We start from the raw sequence: 5921 nt of genomic DNA on the forward strand, positions 1-5921 counted from the left end.
TCTCATCACTGGTACCCGTCATGGGATTAGGCAGTAGCTTATGACGGCCCTCCTGTCTTAGGTTAGTGAGAGATGATACTCTCTTACCCGTCATTGGCTGTCCAGTTCAGCGCATAGGGAAGGTGGTCATAATGGGTGTGAGTATGAACCACCGCGATCTTCTTGTTCTAGGCGATGATAATGGACCTGTATAGGCTTCGCTTGGATAGCCTCGACTTGTTGCTTAATGAATGTCATGAGCTTATTGAAAACCAAAGGTCCTACAGAGAGTAAAAGCAATAGGCAAAGCAGGGGGCCCAGGAATGGCATAAGATAGGGAAGGAGTCCATGGAACCCAGTCCAAAACGGGTTATTGGTTATTTCCTTTCGTCGTTTTTCTAGGTCTTCTTGTAGACGCCTGATTTTGTCCCTGACGATCCCGGATTTGTTGGCATAAAAACAGCACTTCTCCTGTAAAGCCAAGCAGATGCCTCCCTGTTCTGCAGTTAGTAAATCTAGGCCTCTTCTATTTTGGAGCACTAATTCTGCCAGAGAATCTACCTGATCTTGTAAATCTTGTATAGTACTCGAAATGGCCTGCATATCTGAGATCAGTTGGCGAGACAATTTGGTGTATTGAGTAACAGAAACCCCTAGGCCTGTAGCCCCAGTTGCTACGGCAGTAGTTATGCCTAATCCTGCAAGTAAGGGGATAAATTGTATTGCCCTTTTGTTTCTTCCTAAAAAGTGATCTATAGCTGGGATAGGTACAGGTTCATCTCCAGGGATAATGTCTATGTCAGGTAAAAGTGTGGCTAAGACACAGCGTCCTGTCCAGTTAGTAGGTAAATAGGTATAAGCCCTATTATTGCCACATATAAAAACCGAGCTGTTTGGGGCACACAGCGATTGGAAAATATTTACTATGGTGGAACAATTATTGAATTGATTGAATCCTACATCGAGGTTGTAAGTGTTATTAAGGGGAGGGGAGTAGATGCAAGAGGAACTAGGAAATTCTAAAGGCTGTACTTTAAGGGGAGGAATTATGGTGCAAGGGGTATTGGATGTATAATTTAAGTTATTACTGGGTATGGCAAGAGGAACGGGATCTCCTGATTGCAGACACAGCCAGCAGTCATCAGCCAGACTAGAGTTGGAATTGTTAAGCAGGTTATGAGTAGCCGTGAGGAGGGCAAAGGTCTGGGCATCAATTTTCTCTTTCCCTCAGGCTTTGGGCAAGGCCAAGGGGTGGTAGTGAATTTCCGGGTACAGGGACCTTTGCAACTCTTCAAGTTTTTTGTATACCCTAATTTCTCGGACCTTGTCTTGTGGTCCTCCTCCGTCAGAGGTATGAAGAGGGGGGTGAATATTCCAGCAGACAGGCTGTCCTACAGTTCCAGTACAGCCAGCTGATATAAGGTTATTGGTACTTCCTACAACTGTAGGGACACTATTGGCCCCTATAGTAGCGGTTCTAGATCTTGTTAGGATAGCAGTATAGTATGTTTTACCGCCAGAGGTACATTCTAAATAAGTAGTGTAGCAGGAACTATGCATAGCAGTCTCAAATGTGTCACAAGGGCAGGTTGTGGTATCCCCTCCACTAAATATTCTTGGGGTTGACACACACCTCCACTTAAGAGAGTCACTAGACAGGTATGCTGTGTAAGCGGAGCAGGACACAGCTGAGATGTACGTATTTGGAAGGGAGGTCACATATCCCCCCAAACAATCACAGGGCTTACCGTATCGTTGTCGTATATATTTACGGGCCTCATGGGGATTACCAAAGCCGGCATATACCTGGAGTGCTTGGCAAATCAGCACCATGGTCCAGAGGGGCTTGTAGTTGAAGTTCATCTCTGCAATAGAGGAAAAGAGTACTCTCAGGGAGAAAATCACTCCCTGGATTGGTTATTATTAGGTACCTGTCTTACCAGTCGCTCTGGTAGCCATCTGGCTGCATCATGAGTTTGAGAAAAAACACAAACTGAGCCTCTTCCCCAGATTAACACTGGGTCTGGACCATGCCATGTGTTGTCTAAGGGGTCTTTCCATTTAACCGTGGCAAATTGTTTTTTGGACTCGGAATGCCAAAATCGATCGGCTGCTGATCTGTTCAGGTTGTCCAAATTTAAAAAATTTAAAATAAAAAGTGTGTGATTAAGGATATTTCTAGGGGTGCCCTTAGTAGGGTACCATTCTCCCTTTTTTATTTTGTCAATGGTGGTTTTTAAGGATAGGTGTGCTCTTTCAACTATTCCTTGTCCTTGAGGGTTATAGGGAATTCCAGTAATGTGTTTTATTTGTAATTTAAGACAAAAGTCTTGAAAGGCTTTGGATGTATAACCAGGACCATTGTCTGTTTTTAGTTGTTTAGGCTTTCCAACTATGGAAAAACAGTGTAGTAAATGAGCTATGACATGTTTGGTAGCTTCGCCTGTTTGTAGGGTGGCCAGTATAAATCCACTAAATGTATCTATACATACATGGATGTATTTTAAGTTACCGAATTCTGAATAATGAGTGACATCCATTTGCCAAATCATGTTGGGAACTAGTCCTCTTGGGTTAATTCCTAAGTGAGGGACTGGCAGGTATGTTATACAGGTCTGACATTGTTTAACTATTTGTCTTGCTTGTTCTCTAGTTATTTTAAACATCAGTCTCAAAGTTTGAGCATTAAGATGGTGTAAGGCATGAATAGCCTGTGCTTGGGCTAGGTTTGTATTTGTAGCTATGGCTACCGTCTTGGTTGCCATATCAGCCAGTTGATTGCCCTGGGATAGAGGTCCTGGTAATCCTGAATGAGCTCTAATATGTCCAAGAAAGAAAGGTGTTGATCTGTCATGTATTAATTGTTGGCATTGTAAAAATAACTTGGCTGTGTCTGAGACATGTTTGATTTGTGCTACGGTCTCAAGTAAAGGTATTGAGTGAGCTAAATATGCACTGTCAGTATAAATATTAAGGGCCTGATTAGGGAAGGCTGACAGTACTGCGATTAGGGCCTACAATTCTACTAGCTGAGCTGAAGTATGGCTGGTTTTGAATTTAACAGTGGTGTCTGCAAAGGTGTATGCAGCAGTTCCTGTGGATGACCCATCAGTGAATACTAATAAGGCATTGTCTAAAGGTGTTTTACTGGTAACATGAGGGAAGACAAAAGCATGCAGCTTACAAAATTGAATAAGCCTGTTTGGTGGATAATGGTTATCTAAGTTGCCAGCATAAGAGGCGCAAGCAATCGGCCACGTTTCAGTATTTTGCATCAACCAATGGATTTGTGGCTTAGAATAAGGTTGTATGATCATAGAGGGTTCAATTCCAAAATATTTTTTGCTATTGTCTCTCCCTAGAATAATTAAATCTGCTATGGCATCATAATAGGGGAGTAATACCTTTTTGGGAGATGAAGGCAAGTGGACCCACATAATAGGGTTATTTTGCCAGAATAAACCAGTAGGTGTTAGTGTTGTGTTAAATATTAAAAGGGTTAATGGCTGTGAATAGTCTATGTTAGTAACAAATTGCTCAGCAATGGCTGCCTCTACTTTATTAAGTGATAAAAGAGCTTCTTTTGATAACGACCTAAGGGACTTAGGGCTGGGGTCACCTCTCAGGGTGTCGAATAAGGGTTTTAAGTCTCCTGTGGTGAGTTTTAAGTAGGGCCGAAGCCAATTTATGTCTCCAAGGAGCTTTTGGAAATCATTGAGGGTTTGTAACTTATCTTTACGGATAACGGCCTTTTGATTTGTAATTTTAGGTCCATTTATTTGAAAACCTAAATATGTATAAGGGTCTTGTAGTTGTATTTTTTCTGGAGCTATTTGTAAACCCGCCGTGGTTAGTTCTTGCTTGAGTTGAGCAAAACACTGTAAAACTTGTTCTCCCATTTTTCCTGCTATAAGAATGTCATCCATATAGTGTATAATATACATTTGTTTCCATGTCTCTCTAACTGAGTGTATGGCCGTAGCCACATATTTTTGACACAAGGTGGGACTGTTGGCCATACCTTGAGGTAACACTTTCCATTGGTATCGTTTCATTGGTTCTTTGAAATTTACAGACGGTAAGCTAAAGGCGAATCGTTTTTGGTCAGTAGGATGAAGGGGAATTGTAAAAAAGCAATCTTTAAGGTCTATGATAATTTAAAAATATCCTTGAGGTATTGCTACCGGAGAGGGTAGCCCTGGCTGTAAGGCGCCCATAAGGACCATAGTAGCATTTACTGCTCTTAGATCTTGTAAGAGTCTCCAATTTCCAGATTTCATTTTTATGACGAATATGGGGGTGTTCCAAGGAGAGTTGCTTTCTGTGATGTGTCCTGCCTCTAATTGTTCCTGCACTAACTGTTGGGCAGCGGCAAGCTTCTCATTGGTTAGTGGCCATTGATCAACCCAAACGGGTTCATCTGATTTCCAAGTGATTGGATCAGCAAATTTTTGGGGTGCAGGCATGTCAATGGCCACGGTTAAAAATTTCCAAGCCCCATTTTATCCAATTTTCCTATGGCTGGGATTGGCTGTAAAATGCCATCTTCTCTTTTTCCTAACCCTTTTCCAGGGTGGTAGCCCTGAGCCAACATTTGTGCAGTGACTATATCATTTGGGCTACCCATCATGACCCTCATTTGGGAGAGAAGATCTCTACCCCAAAGGTTAACAGGCAAATCAGGGATAACAAATGGCTTAATGAGACCGGAATTACTTTCTTGATCTCTCCAGGTGAGATATTTGGAACTTTGTCTAGGGTTATTACTTTGCCCGATTCCTCGTAAATTTGTTAAGGTCTCTGAAGTGGGCCAACTGGAGGGCCAATCTTGCTGTTTAATAATTGTTACATCAGCCCCTGTGTCTATCAGTCCTGTAAATAACTTTCCGTCTAGCCACAAGGTGAGAGAGGGTTTTTGATTAGTAATGGGCTGTACCCAGTAGATGTCTGAGGATCCGAATCCTCCCTTTCCCCTTAGGGGCGATTGGACTTTATTAACTGTTTTTAGCAATGGTAACAGGAGTAACTGCGCTATTCTATCCCCTTGAGGAATGATAATGATGTTGTCAATAGCCTTGGCCATGATTTTGATTTCTCCTATATAATCACTATCCACTATTCCTGGAAAGACCTGTAGGCCTTTCATGGTGACGCTGCTTTTTCCCAGGATTAATCCAAACATGTTTGAGGGTAGGGGCCCATATATACCCGTACTTAGGGCCTGAGGTCCCATTTCAGGGGTTAATACTGTGTGGGAGGTGGAACAGAGGTCCAATCCTGCGCTTCCTGGGGTTGCTCTACTAAGCTGTGAAACGGATTGTTGTTGGTTGGTACAAAACTGACCGCCCCATAAGCTTGTTTCGGGGCCTGGGGCCGGCCCCTCAATCCATTTCCCTGTTGAGGTGTTAGGGGATTTCCTTGATTGTCAATTTTAGATTTACATTCATTGGACCAATGTTTTCCTCTTTTACACCTAGGGCAGAGGCCTGGAGCTTTTGCCTCTAAGGTCTTAGCTAGCTCTCCCTTACAATCCCTAGCGAAGTGTCCCAATTTTCCACACTTGAAGCACCCCTTGCTATTCTTATTTTTACTAGCGAGGAAGTCTTTTACGGTTTGTCCACTAAAGGCAGCAGCCATAGCCAAACCCTGTTGATATGAGGGCCCTATGTCTGAACAGAGGCGGATGTAACCTGTTAAGTCTGTTTTCTTTCTATAAGGTCTGATTGCTGCCTGACAAGCCGGGTTAGCGTTTTTGTAAGCTAGCTGTTTTACATAATCCACCCCTGCCTCGGCATTTCCAAATATTCTGCTGGCTGTGGTTAAAAGTCTATGTACAAAGTCTGCAAAAGGCTCATCAGGTCCTTGTTTGACCCCTGTGAGCGAGGCTCCTGGATCCCCCTTAACAGGAAGTTTTCTCCAGGCTTTGGTAGCCGCTGCTTGGA

Source organism: Rhinopithecus roxellana, chromosome 6 (genome assembly GCF_007565055.1).
Source record: "Rhinopithecus roxellana isolate Shanxi Qingling chromosome 6, ASM756505v1, whole genome shotgun sequence".
In the NCBI taxonomy this organism is placed as follows: domain Eukaryota; kingdom Metazoa; phylum Chordata; class Mammalia; order Primates; family Cercopithecidae; genus Rhinopithecus; species Rhinopithecus roxellana.